This window comes from Salmo salar, chromosome ssa12 (genome assembly GCF_905237065.1).
Source record: "Salmo salar chromosome ssa12, Ssal_v3.1, whole genome shotgun sequence".
Lineage (NCBI taxonomy): Eukaryota > Metazoa > Chordata > Actinopteri > Salmoniformes > Salmonidae > Salmo > Salmo salar.
In genome coordinates this window covers 78,067,169-78,089,921 of record NC_059453.1, presented here as the reverse complement: position 1 = coordinate 78,089,921, position 22,753 = coordinate 78,067,169, and the positions used below count along the sequence as shown (strand labels likewise).

At 42.0% G+C, this 22,753-nt stretch overlaps 1 protein-coding gene across 2 annotated transcripts in view; it reads left to right on the top strand.

The window, feature by feature from the left end:
* Window positions 1-22,753, top strand: part of LOC106565798 (cadherin-4-like) — a 378,562-nt gene that overhangs the window by 81,486 nt on the left and 274,323 nt on the right. The window lies entirely within an intron of this gene.

The window sequence follows — 22,753 nt, the reverse complement described above, 5'->3', positions numbered from 1 at the left end:
CCCCCAACAGCTAGCGGAACGCCTCACCAATATCCAATGGTAGCGCCTGGCGCGAAATACGAAAAACCTTAAAAATGCTATCATTTCAATTTCTCAAACATATGACTATTTTACACCATTTTAAAGACAAGACTCTCCTTTATCTAACCACATTATCCGATTTCAAAAAGGCTTTACAACGAAAGCAAAACATTAGATTATGTCAGGAGAGTACCCAGCCAGAAATATTCACACACCCATTTTTCAAGCAAGCATATAATGTCACAAAAACCAAAACCACAGCTAAATGCAGCACTAACCTTTGATGATCTTCATCAGATGACACTCCTAGGGCATTATGTTATACAATACATGCATGTTTTGTTCAATCAAGTTTATATTTATATCAAAAACCAGCTTTTTACATTAGCATGTTTTGTTCAGAACTAGCATACCCACCGAAAACTTCCGGTGAATTTACTAAATTACTCACGATAAACGTTCACAAAAAACATAACAATTATTTTAATCGTGTAACTGTAATTAACTAGGATGTCGGAGCACCAAGGAAAATATTCAGATTACAAAGTTATAATTTTCCTAATATAACTTTCAGATATCATAATATCTGATCTCTGAGTCTTCTGATTTAATGACGTATTCTTTACCTCGTCAGTCTCATTCCAAACGTCGTAAATTGTTGGTTATCTGCACGAACCCAGTCTTCACTATGAGTCATCCATACATCAATTGTCTTAAAATCATTTATTTACTAACTAAATAATTCACAGAAATTCATAACAAACAGATATGGTTACAAGGAAATGATAGGAGAATGTCTCCTAGTGGTCTAAACCAGCATGGTGGCTTGTTACACAAAGAGAGGGGGTTGGGCTTGAATGAAAGAGCGGGAAGACTGAGGAACAAAGGGAGAAGCTGTGCTATCATAAATACAGACTCTTATGCATTCTAAATTACCGCCCATTTGGAAAAGGAAAATGCAATAAATATTTACTCTGAGCTGCGCTTCGGTAGGTGCTGGCCGTGTTGGCCAACAGAGATCTTCCTGTCCTCGGAAGAATGTCACTGGTGGTAAATTGGATACGTTGTAGTATCTTCGTTGTGTGTTAGACTGGATACGTCGTCCGTCCTTTCCTAGCCCACGTTTACAGCGGCCGCTGCTAACTCAACAGCTAGGACGTATCACTTCTGTAGTGAATAAGAGTTCAAGGTTCATACCATTCGCAACCAAAGCTCACGCTGAGGTTGGCTTAGTTCTGTACTTAAAATGTTAGTCCTTTTAACGCAGAGGCTGCAGACCTCACGTACCCGGAACAGACTGGTTACATTTTGTCACTGACTTATATAGTGGCGAGGGGAGAAGGGTGTGTTTCATCATTTATAACCCCTGTCTCTTCACAGGGGTGGGCTGATTGGTCAGGGCTCTTTCCTTATGAAAACCCAATTCTCTCATTTGGAAGCTAAAATTACATTTAATCTCCTAACAAACAGTTTCAATATCAAACATTTAAATTGCACAACAATTCCATGTGAATCTGATAACTAGAATGTGTAGACTTTCCCAGTTACAGTTTATGTCGTCCTGTCATCAGTCATAATGTCTCAGATGACAACCGAACTGACATCCATACTCATTAAGTACCTGGTATATTTCCAACTGGCTCTATTACCGAAATATGGTTCCTTTCCCCCCACTTGTTTGATGTTCCCAGACTCTCTATATTTTACAAAGGCTATTCAAAAGAGTCCTTCAGTAGGGTCAGAGAGAGAGGGGAAGGGAGAAAGGTATTTATGGGGGGATCATAAACCTTACCCACATGCCAACGTCATGACACCGGTGGCAAGTGTTGTGTTGGATAGTCATAGCCAGCTAGCTAACATAGCATCCCTCTGTTTGAGTCGGGTGTTTGAGTAACTAAACTATAGCCAGCTGCATTTGCTAGCTAAGTAAGTGAAACTGAAAAAAAAATCACAATTTCTCTCTCTCTTGCTTCTCCTTCATTTTTGAATAAATGAATTTGTTAAACTGTTCAACTATTGTCTTTCTCTCTCTTTGAGTCAACTACTCACCACATTTTATGCACTGCAGTGCTAGCTAGCTGTAGCTTATGCTTTCAGTACTAGATTCATTCTCTGATCTTTTGTTTGGTTGGACAACATGACTGTTCATGCTGCAAGAGCTCTTATAGGTCAGAGTACGTCCTCCGGAAGTTGTCATAATTGCTGTGTAAGTCTATGGAAGGGGTTGAGAACCAAAAGCCTCCTAGGTTTTGTATTAAAGTCAATGTCCTCCAGCTACACCATGGTGCTACCCTACAGAGTGCTGTTGAAGCTACTTTAGGCCTTAATTGCAAAACAGTGTGCTTTAATCAATTATTTGGTGACGTGAATATAAATTCAGCAAAAAAAGAAATGTCCCTTTTTCAGGACCCTGTCTTTCAAAGATAATTCATGAAAATCCAAATCACTTCACAGATCTTCATTGTAAAGGGTTTAAACACTGTTTCCCATGCTTGTTCAATTAACCATAAACAAATATTGAACATGCACCTGTGGAACGGTCGTTAAGACACTAACTGCTTACAGACGGTAGGCAATTAAGGTCACAGTTATGAAAACTTAAGACACTAAAGAGGCCTTTCTACTGACTCTGAAAAACACCAAAAGAAAGATTCCCAGAGTCTCTGATCATCTGCGTGAACGTGCCTTAGGCATGCTGCAAGGAGGCATGAGGACTGCAGATGTGGCCAGGGCAATAAATTGCAATGTCCGTACTGTGAGACGCTTAAGACAGCGCTACAGGGAGACAGGATGTACAGCTGATCGTCCTCGCAGTGGCAGACCACGTGTAACAACACCAGCACAGGATTGGTACATCCAAACATCACCCTGTGGGACAGGTACAGGATGGCAACAACAACTGCCCGAGTTACACCAGGAACACATAATCCCTGCATCAGTGCTCAGACTGTCCGCAATAGGCTGAGAGAGGCTGGACAGGGCTTGTAGGCCTGTTATAAGGCAGGTCCTCACCAGACATCACCGGCAACAACGTCGCCTATGGGCACAAACCCACCATCGCTGGACCAGACAGGACTGGCAAAAAGTGCTCTTCACTGATGAGTCGCGGTTTTGTCTCAGCAGGGGTGATGGTCGTATTCGCGTTTATCGTCGAAGGAATGAGCGTTACACTGAGGCCTGTACACTGGAGCGGGATCGATTTGGAGGTGGAGGATCCGTCATGGTCTGGGGCGTTGTGACACAGCATCATCGGACTGAGCTTGTTGTCATTGTAGGCAATCTCAACGCTGTGCGTTACAGGGAAGACATCCTCCTCCCTCATGTGGTACCCTTCCTGCAGGCTCATCCTGACATGACCCTTCAGCATGACAATGCCACCAGCCATACTGCTCGTTCTGTGCGTGATTTTCTGCAAGACAGGAATGTCAGTGTTCTGCCATGGCCAGCGAAGAGCCCGGATCTCAATCCCATTGAGCACGTCTGGGACCTGTTGGATCGGAGGGTGAGGGCTCGGGCCATTCCCCCCAGAAATATCTGGGAACTTGCAGGTGCCATGGTGGAATTGCGGAGTAACATCTCACAGCAAGAACTCGCAAATCTGGTGCAGTCCATGATGAGGAGATGCACTGCAGTACTTAATGCAGCTGGTGGCCACACCAGATACTGAGTGTTACTTTTGTTCAGGGACACATTATTCCATTTCTGTTAGTCACATGTCTGTGGAACTTGTTCAGTTTATGTCTCGGTTGTTGAATCTTGTTATGTTCATACAAATATTTACACATGTTAAGTTTGCTGGAAATAAACGCAGTTGACAGTGAGAGGACGTTTCTTTTTTTGCTTTTTTTTAATTTAGTATAGTTTTATCCAAAAAGGATATCTTTTTCAATGTTTTACAATTTATATTTTTATGAAATCCAATGAGGAGGATGGTTCCCCTTCCTCCTCTGAGAAGCCTCCACTGATGTCCACATGATACACACTGCAAATACATCTATGTAAAGTACATAAAGGCCTACAGCTGTATGCTGTATGCAAAATCCTCTTTGCATGACGTGAGTCTTCATTTAGGCCTACTGTAAGACTGTTATGCAGGGTGATGCAAAGCACAGTGCAAACCCAGAAGCTGTTAAAGGAAGGGCTGGTTCATGGGACATCTACTCTACTGTGTCATAGCTCAGAGGGCCTATGAGATCAGCTCTGTTGCATTTGATATCTCCAGCTTTGGCAAATGGGTTTTCTTAAGCACTCCAAGTTACGCCGTCAGTTTGAGTGCAGTGTAGTAGTGCAGGGGATTTAGGGATCCTCAGAGAGATGCAGTGTGTACCTGCAGACGGTTCATACTTCATCTTCCATCTCAATGAACTTTTATTTAGCAAGTCAATCTGCAGTCATCACTATTGTTTTCATTTTTGTTCATCTCGGTGTCTTGTGTTTTTTTTTTGTGTCTCTCAGTTTCAGCTGGGCATAGTCATACAATACTGATCAAGTGAAAATGTATCAATTGTGAGGATTAAACAAATGTATAGCTTGGATTGCCCTAAATGCCAATGAGCATTTAAGGTACCGTGGTATACATTGGCTTGTTATGTTCTACTGCAACTGGAAGGTACTCTGGATTATTTCACATTGCCATTACAGTGGGAACCTATTTCCTCTACCCTGAAGTCATTGTCGCTGTGTAATTGTATCTGTGTTACTTACCTATTTGCTGGAGGAATGATGCTGGCTTTTCGAATTAGGCAAATGTTTTTGCTGCTGATGAGCGATTTAATTAGCGTTCTGAACTCTGGTCAACCACGGCCATACGGGGACGACGTCACACTCTGGCTCTTCACTGTAAGCCAAATGAACACTATTATTGGCCGTGTGCTGGTTCAGTGGTGATGACGAGCAGGAATTAATCACACAGTCGTCTTCAGCAGGCCTCCTCACTCAGTCTCTACCTCTTTCACTCTTTCTCATTGTCTTCATGCTTCCTCTCCCTCTCAGCTACTATTCCTTCTCCCTCTCTCACTCTTCCCACTCCATCCCTCTTGTTTTTCCTGTCCTTCACTCCCTAAGTATTCTCTTCACAGCCTCTCTTCCTCAGTTAGACTCAAAGCCACCTCGCTCGCTCGCTCTCTTTCTCTTTCTCTCTCTCTCCTTGTCTCTCTCCATGTCTCTCTTTTCTCAATTCAATTAAATTCAATTCAAGGGGCTTTATTGGCATGGGAAACATATGTTAACATTGCCAAAGCAAGTGAGGTAGATAATATACAAAAGTGAAATAAACAATAAAAATGAACAGACAACATTACACTCACAGAAGTTTCAAAAGAATAACGACATTACAAATGTCATATTATGTATATATACAGTGTTGTAACAATGTACAAATGGTTAAAGTACAAAAGGAAAAATAAATACGCATAAATATGTGTTGTATTTACAATGGTGTTTGTTCTTCACTGGTTGACCTTTTCTTTTGGAAACAGGTCACAAATCTTGCTGCAGTGATGGCACACTGGGGTATTTCACCCAATAGATATGGGAGTTTATCAAAATCGGGTTTGTTTTCAAACTCTTTGTGGATCTGTGTAATCTGAGGGAAATATGTGTTTCTAATATGGTCATACATTGAGCAGGAGGTTAGGAAGTGCAGATCAGTTTCCACCTCATTTTGTGGGCAGTGTGCACATAGCCTGTCTTCTCTTGAGAGCCCGGTCTGCCTACGGCTGCCTTTCTCAATAGCAAGGCTATGCTCACTGAGTCTGTACATAGTCAAAGCTTTCCTTAAGTTTTCTCTCCCTCTCTCTCTCTCTCTCTCTCTCTCTCTCTCTCTCCTTGTCTCTCTCCATGTCTCTCTCTCTCTCCTTGTCTCTCTTTCTCTCTCTCTCTCTCTCTCTCTCTCTCTCTCTCTCTCTCTCTCTCTCTCCTTGTCTCTCTCACCTCTCTCTCCATATTTTTTCTCTCTTTCTCTCTCTACATGTCCTTTATTTAGAAAACAGCACATCCAGGCTACCTTCATGCTCCAGCCATCCATTCTGGTTATCCACTCCTGGCCTGCTGCCCTTGTGACATAGGGGAAGGGAGAGACAGAATGAGAATAAATTACCTGAATTAGAGACAGACATTTGTTTTCAGAATATTACACCCCTGGGGAGGCCAAGCACAGTAAACAAACAGGCATGAGATTAGGAGAGGTAATGGTACGTTTATAATATATCCCCTCGCTCCTTGATTCAATCTTCTCTCATTTTGCTCCTGCAAACCTGTATTCAATACACGCTGAAATAATACCAAAATAAGTAATTCTTGTTTTTGGTTGTAGGACAAGTTTCAGTAATAGAACAGGGTATTGAAATCTGTCATACAATATGCCCATTTGACATCCAAGGTTGGCCCAGTTTATAACTGGAATAACATTTCACTGGATACCAAACAGAGGGCATTACAAAACTCTTCCATCAAACCTGAACCACAAGAAAAGGCTCATGAAGGCTAACTTTTTTCTCCAAGCCATTCTTCAGAAATGGAGTGAAAGTAAATGACTATTGATTGGCCAGTTGGAGTGCTGGGGTCCGTGGCCTGCTAACTGCTAGCTGGTGCGTGGCTATTATTAGCGTCGCTCAGTATGTCGTCCACAGCGAAAGGTAAGTGGCTGTGCCTGACAAATGCTATTTGCTAGACTAGTCCATTATCTCTGGGGAGCAGGCAGACCGCTGGGCCTCAGTGCTAATATGCATGGAGATGCTTATCTGTTCAAATTAAGAGTAGCACTGAGAGAGACCAGAAGAGGTAATTGTTTTTGACAATCCATGGCCCACTGCGATGAACCCTACAGAGAGGAAATGGATGCAATGCTCCCTTGAGGGGGTTGGGGGGGCATCTGGTTAGAGATTATTCTCCTTGTATTCTGCTTGGTTGTCTTTAAGGATCATGCTAGTTGGACTGATGATAGTAGGGTCTCTCCTCTGAAGTGCTTATTCTAATAAGGAAACGCTTACATATCTGGGTAATGATACAGTACGTCTTCCATTTTGATCGTACACAAGCGTCGTTTTTTAAATTGGGCGTTCATTTTGACAATTGGATTTTTAAGACTCCAATTTGGGTCTGAAATTATAATATTTGGAGCTTGGACAAAGGCATTTGTTATGTCGAATTTAGTGTTTTTTACAGAGCTGCTAACACAATTCAGGAGGAACAAACCAGAAACGTACCTATATTTTTACTAACATGTTTATGCATTAGACATAGCCAGTGGAGCGGATGAAATACCATGTGTGCCCTGTGAAAATGAGTATTGTCACGATACCAGAATTTTTACTTTGATAGCGATACCATGTTCAGTATCACGATACCATCACGATACTTGATAGCAAAATGATACCAAAACGCACAAGAAAGCATATTTTCCAAAGTCCCAGAATAGCACTTGATCAAGACAGATACTGTAAATCGTTGGGCATGTTTTTATTGAATTAAATTTTTTTTATTGTCTTTCCACAGAACCACACAAACAACACTAACACAAAAAGACAAAAACAAAATGCCCACTATACAACACATTCCCCAAAGTGATCAATGTTTGATTTCCAAATTTCGTCAAACAATTCCGTTTTTTGTTAACTTTTATAATATACAAAATCCAACGGTATGTAGCTAGATAGTTCAGTCCTCCAGTTTGTTGTTGAGGGTGAATACGAGGCTTTCCAATAATGGCTATACTTTTTGTTGTTGTTGCAGCAATTAGACCTAGACCACAAGACTTTCTCTGATATTGATTACCAATATTTACATTTCCCAACAGACATCATCATAGAAATGGATGGATATAAATTCCTGGGCACAATGAAATGACATCACATACATTATCCCAAAATGGTGTCAGTTTATTACAGGACCACACCATAAGTAATAGGGTTCCTTTGTGCATTTTGCATCTCCAACAGAGATGTGACATATACTGCTGAAAAAAATAAAGGGAACACTTAAACAACACATCCTAGATCTGAATGAATGAAATAATCTTATTAAATACTTTTTTCTTTACATAGTTGAATATGCTGACAACAAAATCACACAAAAATAATCAATGGAAATCCAATTTATCAACCCATGGAGGTCTGGATTTGGAGTCACACTCAAAATTAAAGTGGAAAACCACACTACAGGCTGATCCAACTTTGATGTAATGTCCTTAAAACAAGTCAAAATGAGGCTCAGTAGTGTGTGTGGCCTCCACGTGCCTGTATGACCTCCCTACAACACCTGGGCATGCTCCTGATGAGGTGGTGGATGGTCTCCTGAGGGATCTCCTCCCAGACCTGGACTAAAGCATCCGCCAACTCCTGGACAGTCTGTGGTGCAACGTGGCGTTGGTGGATGGAGCGAGACATGATGTCCCAGATGTGTTCAATTGGATTCAGGTCTGGGGAACGGGCGGGCCAGTCCATAGCATCAATGCCTTCCTCTTGCACGAACTGCTGACACACTCCAGCTACATGAGGTCTAGCATTGTCTTGCATTAGGAGGAACCCAGGGGCAACCGCACCAGCATATGGTCTCACAAGGGGTCTGAGGATCTCATCTCGGTACCTAATGGCAGTCAGGCTACCTCTGGCGAGCACATGGAGGGCTGTGCGGCCCCCCAAAGAAATGCCACCCCACACCATGACTGACCCACCGCCAAACCGGTCATGCTGGAGGATGTTGTAGGCAGCAGAACGTTCTCCAAGGCGTTTCCAGACTCTGTCACGTCTGTCACGTGCTCAGTGTCAACCTGCTTTCATCTGTGAAGAGCACAGGGCGCCAGTGGCGAATTTGCCAATCTTGGTGTTCTCTGGCAAATGCCAAACGTCCTGCACGGTGTTGGGCTGTAAGCACAACCCCCACCTGTGGACGTCGGGCCCTCATACCACCCTCATGGAGTCTGTTTCTGACCGTTTGAGCAGAGACATGCACATTTGTGGCCTGTTGGAGGTCATTTTGCAGGGCTCTGGCAGTGCTTCTCCTGCTCCTCCTTGCACAAAGGCGGAGGTAGCGGTCCTTCTGCTGGGTTGTTGCCCTCCTACGGCCTCCTCCACGTCTCCTGATGTACTGGCATGTCTCCTGGTAGCGCCTCCATGCTCTGGACACTACGCTGACAGACACAGCAAACCTTCTTGCCACAGCTCGCGTTGATGTGCCATCCTGGATGAGCTGCACTACCTGAGCCACTTGTGTGGGTTGTAGACTCCGTCTCATGCTACCACTAGAGTGAAAGCACCGGCAGCATTCAAAAGTGACCAAAACATCAGCCAGGAAGCATAGGAACTGAGAAGTGGTCTGTGGTCCCCACCTGCAGAACCACTCCTTTATTGGGGGTGTCTTGCTAATTGCCTATAATTTCCACCTGTTGTCTATTCCATTTGCACAACAGCATGTGAAATTTATTGTCAATCAGTGTTGCTTCCTAAGTGGACAGTTTGATTTCACAGAAGTGTGATTGACTTGGAGTTACATTGTGTTGTTTAAGTGTTCCCTTTATTTTTTTGAGCAGTGTATTATGGTAATTGTAAAATTAATTTTACTCCTACTTTAAAAAAGTATGTAATTTCAACTGTCAGGGCCTGGAATAAATACACCAACCTTGATAATATATTAATTTTGATTGTGTTGACACTACCTAACATAGAAATAGGAAGAGATCTCCATCACTGTGTATCGGATTCAATCTTCTTAAGGAAAATAATTGATTTTATTTGCCTCCAGATTGCATGGTGTCAATACACCCAGGTATTTCATATGTGTCTTTTTCCATGTCCTCTTAAATGTACTTTCTAAGCTTAAGAAGTCATAATTAGACAATTGGATTATTCTCCCAATTCCGTTTGAATCCTGATACAGCACCATATGTGTCCAACAGTAGTAAAATACATTTTTCTGTTTCAAATAAATAAAGTAAAATTTAATCTGCATACAGTGGTATCACATCTCCATCCATCTCAATGCCCCGGATTGAGCCATGAGTTGTAATTATTGATGCTAGGGTTTCTGTGGCTAAAGATAATAAATAATTTGACAAAGTGCATCCCTGTCTCTCTTGATAACTGAAATGAATCAGAGATCTGTCCCTTTGTTTGTATAGATGCTTTGGGTTATTTGTACAATAACTCATCCTAGGAAATAAATACTGGACCATAACCAAACGTTTAAGACAGCCACCAAATATGTCCAATCCACCGTATCGAATGCTTTTTCAGTGTCTATTGATACTACGACTTTTGTAGCTTTCAAGTTCTTGATGTCTGAAGACATTCTGTTTTGTATAATAACTGTTTGATCGGAGTGAATTTACTTTTGTATTACTGTTTCTATGCGAAAAGCCAATACCTTAGCAATGATTTTGTAATCCACATTCAAGAGTGATACTGGGTGGAAGGATCCGCATGACAATGGATACATCTTTTTATTTTTAAGTAGGGTGATTGTAGCCAAACATAGTGACTGGGGAAGTTAATTTTTCTCTAGAGCTGCTGTAAGCATGTAACGGTCGTCGTCAACACAGGACCCAAACGCAGTGGGAATATGAATGCTCATCTTTTTAATATTGAGAAAAGTGAACACTTACAAAATAAACAAAACAACGACTACACAGTTCCATACGGGAAAGTAGCTATACAGAAAACATCTACCCATAAAACCCAAAGTAAAAACAGGCTGCCTATGTATGACTCCCAATCAGCAACAACGATATACAGCTGTTCCTGATTGAGAGTCATACCCGGCTGAAACAAAGAAATCCCAAACATAGAAACACGGACATAGAATGCCCACCCAAATCACACCCTGACCAAAACTAAATAGAGACATAAAAAGGCTCTCTCAGGTCAGGGCGTGACAAAGCATAAGTAACATAGGCTTTAGTAATTTCAGATGAAAGTGTCTATAAAATTTCACTGGGAATCCATCATTATCATGAGATTTCCAATTTTGTAGATTATTGATGGCCTCCAACCATTCACCTGAGGTAATGTTTCCATCCATATCAATTTTCTATGGTTCATTTATAAAAGGAAATTGTCTATATCCTCCTTTGAACTTTTGTTTTTTCTGATTGATACAAATTTCCCTGCACTTTCACCTTGTTGATCAGTCTCTCACATCCCTGTGGAAGAATTTTGGCCCACTCTTGTATGCAGAACTGCTTTAACTCAGCAACATTTGTGGGTTTTCAAGCATGAACTGCTCGTTTCAAGTCCTGCCACAACACCTCAATTGGGATTTAGGTCTGGACTTTGACTAGGCAATTCCAAAACTTCAAATGTGTTGCTTTTTAGCCATTTTCATGTAGACTTGATTGTGTGTTTTGTGTCATTGTCTATCTCCATGACACAGCTACGCTTCAGCTTCAGCTCACAGACGGATGACCTGACATTCTCCTGTAGAATTCTCTAAGGCAAGTTGTCCAGATCCTGAGGCAGCAAAGCATTTCGAAACCATCACACCGTTGGTATGAGGTTCTTACTGTGGAATGCAGTGTTTAGTTTTCGCCAGGCATAATGGAACTCATGTCATCCAAAAAGTTGACTCAAGTTTGCCAAAAAGCTTCTGGAAGCACCTGGATGACCATCAATATTCTTGTAAGAATGTTCTATGGACAGATGATTCATAAGTATGACTTTTTGGACGACTTCAGTCCCATTATGCCTCGTTGAAAACCAAACACTGTATTCCACATTAAGAACCTCATACCAACAGTCAAGCATAGTGGTGGTAGTGTGATGGTATGAGGATGCTTTGTTGCCTCAGGACCTGGACGACTTGCCTTAATAGAAGGAACCATGAACTCTGCTCTGTATCAGAGAATTCTACAGGAGAATGTCAGGCCATCCTTCTGTGAGCTGAAGCTTTAGCGCAGCTGGGTCATGATCCAAAATACACAATCAAGTCCACCACAAATTTGAAGTTTTGGAATGGCCTAGTCAAAGTCCAGACCCAATCGCAATTAAGATGTTGAGGCAGAACTTGAAACGAGCATTTCATGGTTGAAAACCCACAAATGTTGCTGAGTTACAGCAGTTGTGCATGGAAAAGTGGGCAAAAAATGTGAGAGACTGATTAAAACCAAAGGAAGCATTTGGGTAGGGGTCATTGCAGCTAAAGGTGACACAACCAGTTATTGAGTGTAATTACTTTTTTTACACAGGGGCATTGAATGTTGTATAACTTTGTTTATGAAAAAATTGAAAAAAGTATGTAATTGTTGTGTTATTTGTTCGCTCAGGTTCCTTTTATCTAATATTAGGTTTTTGGTTGAAGATCTGATAGCATTCAGTATCAAAAATATGAAAAGGTAGAGAACATTTGAAAGGGGGCAAATACTTTTTCTCAGCACTGTATGTCTGTAAAGCATGCACATTGCACACACAGCTGCAGTACTGCAGATATCCGGTGGATAGGCTTGAGTACCTCTGAGTCCTCCTGGGCCCTAAGGGAGTTGGGTTTGCTAATTGTTGGCTTTTACTGGCTGTTTTACACTCTGTCAGTCTGTATTTATAGCAGGGAGGGAGAGGAGACTGTCTAAGCCCTGGGACAATGCCCTAAAATGTCAGAGATGCATCCTTGGAATTACAAAGGAGAGAGCGAGCTAGAGAAAGAAAGAGTGGGAAAGAAGAAAGAAATAGAGGGGAGGGAGGGAGATGCTGATGTTACTGATGGTGTCCATGACTTTAAACCACTCCGACCACCTTTGCTGCTTATGCTAGAGTATAGAAATGGAGGGATTCATCCAAATAGTGAGTCAAACTAAGGAACTATAATATAGTTATTATGTGTAGTTATTATGTGTCCCCAAAAGTGATCTTTCTGCTGGGACATTGTAATGTTGACTGTACCGTAAACATCTCGAAATGCAGTCATTAGAGTCTTGTTGTCCGCTCGCCATGCGAGAAAAACAGATCCAGTTTTTCCTGGAGAGGTTTGTTAAAGCCACTGGTACTTTTTCATCATATGTTTGGGCTTGGGACAATCTGTTCAAACTTAACATGAATGCAAAAGTTACAGTAGGTATCCAGAGGCATCAGTAACCTCTCTGGGCTAGGTGGGACGTTTGCATCCCACCCTAGTCAACAGCCAGTGGAATCGTGTGGCGCGAAATACAAATACGTCAAAAATGCTATAACTTCAATTTCTCAAACATATGACTATTTTACACCATTTTAAAGACAAGACTCTCGTTAATCTAACCACATTGTCCGATTTCAAAAAGGCTTTACAGCGAAAGCAAAACATTACATTATGTCAGGAGAGTACCCTGCCAAAAATAATCACACAGCCATTTTCAAAGCAAGCATATATGTCACAAAAACCAAAACCACAGCTAAATGCAGCACTAACCTTTGATCTTCATCAGATGACACTCCTAGGACATTATGTTATACAATACATGCATGTTTTGTTCAATCAAGTTCATATTTATATCAAAAAACCAGCTTTTTACATTAGCATGTGATGTTCAGAACTAGCATACCCACCGAAAGCTTCCGGTGAATTTACTAAATTACTCATGATAAACGTTGACAAAATACATAACAATTATTTTAAGAATTATAGATACAGAACTCCTTTATGCAAACGCTATGTCAGATTTTAAAATAGCTTTTCGGCGAAAGCACATTTTGCAATATTCTGAGTACATAGCTCGGCCATCACAGGCTAGCTAATTTGACACCCACCAAGTTTGGGGCTCACTAAACTCAGAATTACTATAAGAAAAATGTGATTACCTTTGCTGTTCTTCGTCAGAATGCACTCCCAGGACTTCTACTTCAACAACAAATGTTGTTTTGGTTCCAAATAATCCATAGTTATATCCAAATACCTCCGTTTTGTTTGTGCGTTCAGGTCACTATCTGAAGGGTAACGCGCGAGTGCATTTCGTGACAAAAAATGTCTAAATATTCCATTACCATACTTAGAAGCATGTCCAACGCTGTTTAAAATCAATTTTTATGCCATTTTTCTTGTAAAAAAGCGATAATATTCCAACCGGGCAACGTTGTATTCATTCAAAGGCTGAAAGAAAAAAATGGAGAAGTCTCGTGACCGCGCATCTCAGTCTCACTGTCCCCAGGCTGACCACTTACAAACTCTGCTGCTGTACTTTGCCCAGAGACAGCAGACACCCCATTCCACTTTCTGTCGGCTTTAGAGAGCCAATGGAAGCCTTAGAAAGTGTCACGTTACAGCACAGATGCTGTATTTTCGATAGAGATGCAACAGAAGGACAACAAATTGTCAGACAGGGCACCTCCTGTATGGAATCTTCTCAGGTTTTGGCCTGCCATATGAGTTCTGTTATACTCACAGACACCATTCAAACAGTTTTAGAAACTTTAGGGTGTTTTCTATCCAAATCTACTTATTGTATGCATATTCTCGTTTCTGGGCAAGAGTAGTAACCAGTTTAAATCGGGTACGTTTTTTATCCGGCCGTGAAAATACTGCCCCCTAGCCCAGACAGGTTAAGAGAGTGTGTGTGTTTAACATTGAGAACAGGTAGGCGTTCAGCTGTTTTGGAGGAAGTGTTTATTTCAGCTTACATCACTGACTGGTTTTCACTGTATCACGTAATCATGTGATTTATATTGACCTGTTGAGTCATGTAATAAAGATACTACCACCCCTCTATGGCTTAGAGACAGAATGTTATATATACTGTGTTGTTCTCTGCTCATTTTATTTTTCAAATGGTAACTGAATTCAGTGGAAATAGGATTTGATGATGATGCTTCGTGATTCATTTGTCATTGCGTTTAATTAGGAACAAAAAAATATTTTGACAGGCATCCCCAGCAGGTGCAGGACGATATCTGAAACCAATTTAATATCTGTCATGTTCCCATTAAAATCACAGCGTTAATTACATCTTATAAAAGCCTGTCATGTCTAATAATCCAATGGAGCAACTACAATTCAAACTCAATCAGCTGCAGAAATTCAGCTTTGAAAAGGCGTGCTACTCTATCTATAGTTGAAAATTGCACCATTGAAACTTCATGCCTTACCCAATCTATTTATCGGCACCTATTATTTTCCTTTTTCTTTGAAGTGCCATGTAGTGCCAGAGAAAGTCTCTATTCTTATTCCTGTATTTGAGATGCAGATCACGTCTGCATGGTTTCAATGCGTAGGAGCAGCTTTGAGATATCTGACCTGGATGGCTCTCACTTCATCTATTTGTTCAGCTTCCCATCATGCCCCTCTCTCTCTCCTGGGCCTATCACAACCATGTATTTAATGGCTGTTCCTGTCCCTGCATGTCAGTGTCATTAACAGTCAAATCTTCCCTTCAAAGGGAGAGAGATGGAAAGTGAAGAGCTGCTAACGGACCAATTTCTTCCCTAGTGGTCTGAGAGAGACTAGAGCTTAGCAGCTAGCATGTCTCCAAGCGGAACAACTGCCCATGTGTCTCTACATAGAATAAGTACTGAAATAATTTTTCAGTATGTAGATATCTCTGTCAGAGAGGAGTAAAGGATGATTACATTGGGACACTCTTTTCATCCTTCCTTCCTATTGAACCAAAAGAAGTTGAACCAATTAACCACTGTGCAGTAAAAACTCTCTTCAGACAAGGCAGTTTATCAAAAAGACCAAATTATGCACTACACTGAAAATGGCCAAGGTTATAATCTCCACCCGGCACAGCCAGAAGAGGACTGGCTACTCCTCATAGCCTGGTTCCTCTCTAGGTTTCTTCCTAGGTTCTGGCCTTTCTAGGGAGTTTTTCCTAGTCACTGTGCTTCTACACCTGCATTGCTTGCTGTTTGGGGTTTTAGGCTGGGTTTCTGTACAGCACTTTGTGACATCACCTGATGTATGAAGAGCTTTATAAATACATTTGATTTGGTAAATTATTAACAGGGAAGAATAATAATGTACATTTGACAACCATGGCAAGCATTCTCTCGTCATTGACCAACATCTAGGCCTGCCTCTTCGATTCTCCAATGGAGAAGAGTTGATTGGTGACTGAAGATCACCCATGACCATGGCATGGCCTGCCTGAGTTAGACTCTAACCATCCTCCTGCTTCTCTAAAGTGGATTTTTAGGCCTAAAGCGACAGACTTAGAAGGTCAGTAAATATGAAGTGCACACAGGCAGAAAAATGAAAAGAGAATGAGACAGAGCACAAAGACTTATCACCTGCTCTGACCTGCCTTTAGCCTCGCCGACAGACGGGAAAATAGGTTACAGTTTAAGTGGCTGTCATGTTGATGTGTGCTCCAGACGGATAGAATGGACATGCTTTACTGTAGCAGAGGGGAAATCACCAATTACAGCCTGACAGGAAAGAAATGTCACGTGTAGCCATGGTGATTGACACATTTTTCTCAATCTTTGGTGTAGTTTGATGTACGTTCAATGGGTTGGATGTGACATATGCATTAATCAGTGGTGCATTTTGGTTAAACAGTCATAATCCAAAATAGAACAATAGTAGACCTACTGTACATTTACAGGTGTCACTAATTGAAGGGACACTTTCTATGGAAAGAGACATCGTTTCTTCCTTTTTGGTCCTGATGAGAAGAAAATAAAACTGTCGGGGGGGGTTCTCTTCTGCACTGTTCAACCAATTCATTAAATGTGGAGGAAGAGTTAAGGAGTGACACCTTGTTAATGCCCAAAAGCAGATGTCTCGTCATCTGGATTTTTCCGACCCTGCTGGTGGACTAATCAACTATTTTCTCTTTATGATGAAGATTCACCCTTTTATCAACTAATCCAATGGAGTGACATTAACACATTTAATTGTATGAATATGTGATTCTAAATGTTGAACAATTAAGTTTTAGGGATTTTAATTGGACCATCAGACCATTGTCTCAAGGTGCAACAACATTATCTAAGGATACATACAAGTGATAATTGATGTTAAGGTAAGTGTTGTGATCCAACAATAGGAAAGGTTTATACCGTGCAATTACAGATGTAAATGTTAGATTTTGATGAATACATTTATTTTATCTGTCTCTTTTTCTATCCTCGTTTTACACAGAGAGATCGATAGTGAGAGAGAGGGAGAGAGAGAGAGAAAGAGAGAGAGTGTCACTCCAGAGAGATCCAAATGTATGCATGTGCTCATGTAAATTCTCGACACCTGCCTAAGGCTTTACATGTTCGTTTAACTCAGTCTTCCCTGTCTAAATTAGAATCAAAGGCCAATCTCCAACCTCTCCTCCTGACCTGCAGGCTCCCCTCTCCCTGGCTGGAATTAACCCAGGGAAGAGCGGAGGCCGGGAGGGGGAAATCACACCCCCTGACACACCCGTCCCCAACTCCTCTCCCCTTTTCTGCCTTGGGACTCTCCCCATCTGCCCATCCATTCATGGATGAAATGAGCTGCCCCTGCTGTGCATACGGATACCTGTTCAAGTTAAACACAGCTTGACAGACTCAAATGGTTTGCCCAGTACCCAGGCTGGTGGAGGGCTAGGGGCTAGGGAGAGGCTGGGTGATAAGGAGGGGAGAGGAGCTTCCTGAAGCCAGTGATATTTCCCATGGCCTTTACCTCACACTGCATTTTAAGCCTTGGGGTTGGTGATGAGGCAGTTGGTCTGGTTAATACAGAACTGTTCTCAGCAGGGTCTCTGTGCTGGTGGCTTTAAAAAGTTTAAACAGTGCTGGTTAATTTGGCGTCTGTGACTGCCACTCTAGGAGGTGTGCTCTAAGCCCTTGTGTCTTGAGCCCCAATGTACTCTGTTAGAATTATACTGGCTATCGCTCCTCTCTCAGGAGAGCACCATGTTAGTGTGTTAGTGCTGCTGACATGAACAATGGCACAGTCATCCCTGCCTCACTGGAGGGAGCACCCAGACAATTCACTCTGATTGTTCTCAAATTGCTCGGCTGGGAGAATCACCACTTCTGCTCAACGCTTTAAAGTGCTTCTGATTCCACCGGGACAAGCAGGCCCCGGCTCTCACAGATTTGTCATGTTTCTTTTATCCCCTTGCTACATTTCTCTCTATGTAGTATAGAGTATAGTATACCATTAGAATATCTATTTGGAAGCAGCCAAAGGAAAGTGAAGCGCTGGAGCAGAACTAGCCAGGGTCCTGTTGTAATCTTATAGTGTGTGTGTGTGTGTGTGTGTGTGTGTGTGTGTGTGTGTGTGTGTGTGTGTGTGTGTGTGTGTGTGTGTGTGTGTGTGTGTGTGTGTGTGTGTGTGTGTGTGTGTGTGTGTGTGGATTCATCCATCTTAACCAGCAGGACTCGTGCTGTTAGCCTGCTGCTGCACTAGCTGTAGCTAACCCCACTCTGATAGACCGTGTGAGTAGAATCAGATGCAGCCGGTGCCCCACCCCCTCTCCCCCCACACACTACCACTGCTGCTGGGGCTCTGTGGAGTTGGAGCTAGCTGCAGTCTGGGAGCAGAGGAGACATTCAGCCAAATGAGGAAATGTAGCCAAATACTGAACAGTCTGTCTAATAGGGCTGGCATTGGGAGAGGAAATAAACCAAAGTGGTATTTACCCAGGGGAGTTGGTTGACAGATGTGTCGTCCTTTTCGGAACACTTCAGTCAGAACAGACAGCATGGTGTGATCCTTTCTAACTCACAGTATGTGTCATAGCACTTCAAATTATTGAAAGAAATAGATACAGTACATGGAATTCATAGACAGGTCCAGTGAAGAAAAACCCCTGGGATCCCATACCATGAAGATCACCTTCATATTAAGGATGAATACATAACTTCACATAATTTCGAGGGAAGTTCATCTCAACTCATTTATAAATGTGTAATTACAACGATTAACAGCATTGTCTCTGAATCCCTAGTGGTTTCACCAGGGTTAGAGATCGCAGAATTGTGAGTGGTGAAGTCTATGTGTATTCAGACACATATCATTGTCTGTGCTGAGGGTGTGCTGTATCACCAGAGCTGAGACTTTGACAGGTCTGCCATTACTTGAGAGCGATAGCTCCGATACAGAACAGCCATAATTAAAAAGCTGTCAGGTGGAGGAGGCACACTGCCTGTATCATGCCCACACACTTTAATTGAAAACACAGATTGGCATGCTACATTAAATCAGTGCATAGCTTCATATAAAGCTTTTATTGAAAAATGCAATATGCTTTGTTTACTTATTCCTTCAAGATGAAGATCACTTTATTGGTCAAATGCACACTCGGTCCAAATGAAATGTGACATCACAACCCAACCCCTCTGAAAGACACACATACATACACATACATATACATGTTTTGGGGAAGGAGCGGGGGGTGACACACTAGGTGGTGTTGAGGGGGGAGGTGCCTTGCTCAAGGGCAAAACGGCCGGCAATGGTATCTAGGATTTGATACCAGCAAAGCTCCGATTGCCAGCTCACTTCCCGACAGATTTTTCACCATGGGACCCGGGATTCAAACCGGCAACCCTCCAGTCTCTAACCGCTAGGCTACCTCCTGCCCACTACCTGATAAACAAACGTACAGTCAATAACACAATAGAAACATCTATATACAGTGTGTGCAAATGTAGTAAGATTAAGGAGGTAGGCAATAAATAGGCCATAACCCCTTAGTGTTTCTCCACCGTATGTACAACCAGAACCAGCGCCTTATGTGTTGGGCGCTTATTGTGCAGAATTATAATTTGGACATCCGCCACAAAAAGGGTTCTGAAAATGTATTGGCAGATGCTTTGTCTCATGTTTAAAAATGATGATTTTTGTATGTCTCGTTCGGTTGCCTTTGCTTGTTAAACTTGTTGGTCTTCGTTGTAAATACTTTGTAAATACTTTGGTCGCAATCCTTATAGGGTTGCTCTTTTAAGGGTGGGAGTGTTACGGATACAAGTATCCTGTGTGTGTATTTGTTTTCTCTCCTTCTGCCCTAGTCACAGGTGTCACTCATTAGTCACCAATCAGTTGCCAGTCAGTCTCCACTGAAGACACACCTGCTCCTTTTCCCTTACCCAATCACATCCCCTTTCCCTTGGTTTAAAAGTAGCCCAATCAGTTCTCTCTGGAGATCTCTCTTTTGTTTTTGCACCTACGTGTCACTTTGTCTGTTATCCTGTGAATATTGTATTGTATGGTATATGACTGTTTGTTGGTGGGAAAAGGGGATAACCAGCCAAGTCGCCCATGGGCCTACATTACCCGTAGGAAAACAGTGTCTAAATACCCTAGTTAGAACTGGGCGGACCACCCACTGTATTTTTGGTTAGTTGTTCTTAAAGCAGGCTAGTCTAGCTTAGGGGTTTGTTTGGATATTTATTATTTCTTTCCTTGGGTCCAGCTCAGCCCCTTTTTCCCACACCCCATTACCGTGTGTTTAAAATAAACCTGAAGTGTTTGACGATAGATTTAGGTTGTCTGTGGTTTTTAGTTCTCACTGTTACTTTTTCACTGGGGTGATTTGCATGAGATATGTTACGGGTCTCGTTTCCATCCCCCCTAGACTGCAGGGCCAAAGGGGTTCGTAACAGTGGTAAAATAATTGCAATTTAGCATTAACACTGGAGTGATAGATGTGCAGATGATGATAACTGGCTATGCATGTCCCTGTTTGTGTGTGTGTGTGTGTGTGTGTGTGTGTGTGTGTGTGTGTGTGTGTGTGTGTGTGTGTGTGTGTGTGTGTGTGTGTGTGTGTGTGTTTATGCCACTATGCACTTAGCCATATATGTACAGTATGTGCATGCTTGTCTGTCTTTGACCTTTGTGGTACCTTTTGAACACATTATCTCTGACTACACAGCGTGCCCTTCCCACAGGGCTTCCCTTCCCACGTCAACAGTGAAGAGGCGACTCCGGGATGCTAGCCTTCTAGGCAGAGTTGCAAAGAAAAAGCCATATCTCAAACTGGCCAATAAAAATAAAAGATTAAGAAGGGAAAAAGAACACAGACACTGGACAGAGGAACTCTGCCTAGAAGGCCAGCATCCCGGAGTCGCCTCTTCACTGTTGACGTGGGAAGGGAAGCCCTGTGGGAAGGGCACGCTGTGTAGTCAGAGATAATGTGTTCAAAAGGTACCACAAAGGTCAAAGACAGACAAGCATGCACATACTGTACATATAGTCGCCTCTTCACTGTTGACGTTGAGACTGGTGTTTTGCGGGTGCTATTTAATGAAGCTGCCAGTTGAGGACTTGTGAGGCGTCTGTTTCTCAAACTAGACACTCTAATGTACTTGTCCTCTTGCTCAGTTGTGCACCGGGGCCTCCCACTCCTCTTTCTATTCTTGTTAGAGACAGTTTGCGCTGTTCTGAGAAGGGAGTAGTACACAGCGTTGTACAAGATCTTCAGTTTCTTGGCAATTTCTCGCATGGAATAGCCTTAATTTCTCAGGACAAGAATAGACTGACGAGTTTCAGAAGAAAGTTCTTTGTTTCTGGCCATTTTGAGCATGTAATTTAACCCAGAAATGCTGATGCTCCAGATACTCAACTAGTCTAAAGAAGGCCAGTTTTATTGCTTCTTTAGTTAGCACAACAGTTTTCAGCTGTACTAACATAATTGCAAAAAGGTTTTCTAATGATCAATTAGCCTTTTAAAATTATAAACTTGGATTAGCTAACACAATGTGCCACAGAACATTACTGTCTACACTCAGTTTGTTGTTTATATTAAAACATTTTCATTAAATCGATTTTAACCTCTATGGGCTAGGTGGGACGCTTGCGTCCCACCTACGTAACAGCCACTGGCAGCCTGTGGCGCGATTTTCAAAACGTTAAAAATCCTATTACTTCAATTTCTCAAACATATGACTATTTTACAGCTATTTAAAGACAAGACTCTCGTTAATCTAACCACACTGTCCGATTTCAAAAAGGCTTTACAACGAAAGCAAACCATTAGATTATGTCAGCAGAGTACCAAGCCAGAAATAATCAGACACCCATTTTTCAAGCCAGCATATAATGTCACCAAAACCCAGAAGACAGCTAAATGCAGCACTCACCTTTGATGATCTTCATCAGATGACAACCCTAGGACATTATGTTATACAATACATGCATGTTTTGTTCAATCAAGTTCATATTTATATCAAAAACCAGCTTTTTACATTAGCATGTGACGTTCAGAACTAGCATACCCCCCGCAATCTTCCGGGGAATTCGCTAACATTTTACTAAATTACTCACGATAAACGTTCACAAAAAGCATAACAATTATTTTAAGAATTATAGATACAGACCTCCTCTATGCACTCGATATGTCCGATTTTAAAATAGCTTTTTGGTGAAAGCACATTTTGCAATATTCTAAGTACATAGCCCAGGCATCACGGGCTCGCTTATTTAGACACCCGGCAAGTTTAGCACTCACCATAATCATATTTACTATTATAAAAGTTTGATTACCTTTTGTTGTCTTCGTCAGAATGCACACCCAGGACTGCTACTTCAATAACAAATGTTGGTTTGGTCCAAAATAATCCATCATTATATCCAAATAGCGGCGTTTTGTTCGTGCGTTCCAGACACTATCCGAAATAGTAAAGAAATGTCGCGCGCATGGCGCAATTCGTGACAATAAAATTCTAAATATTCCATTACCGTACTTCGAAGCATGTTAACCGCTGTTTAAAATCAATTTTTACGACATTTTTCTCGTAGAAAAGCGATAATATTCCGACAGGGAATCTCCTTTTCGGCAAACAGAGGAAAAAATCCCTAAGGCGGGGGCGGTCGGGTCACGCGCCTAAGCCCAGTGTCCCTTGATCGGCCACTTGAGAAA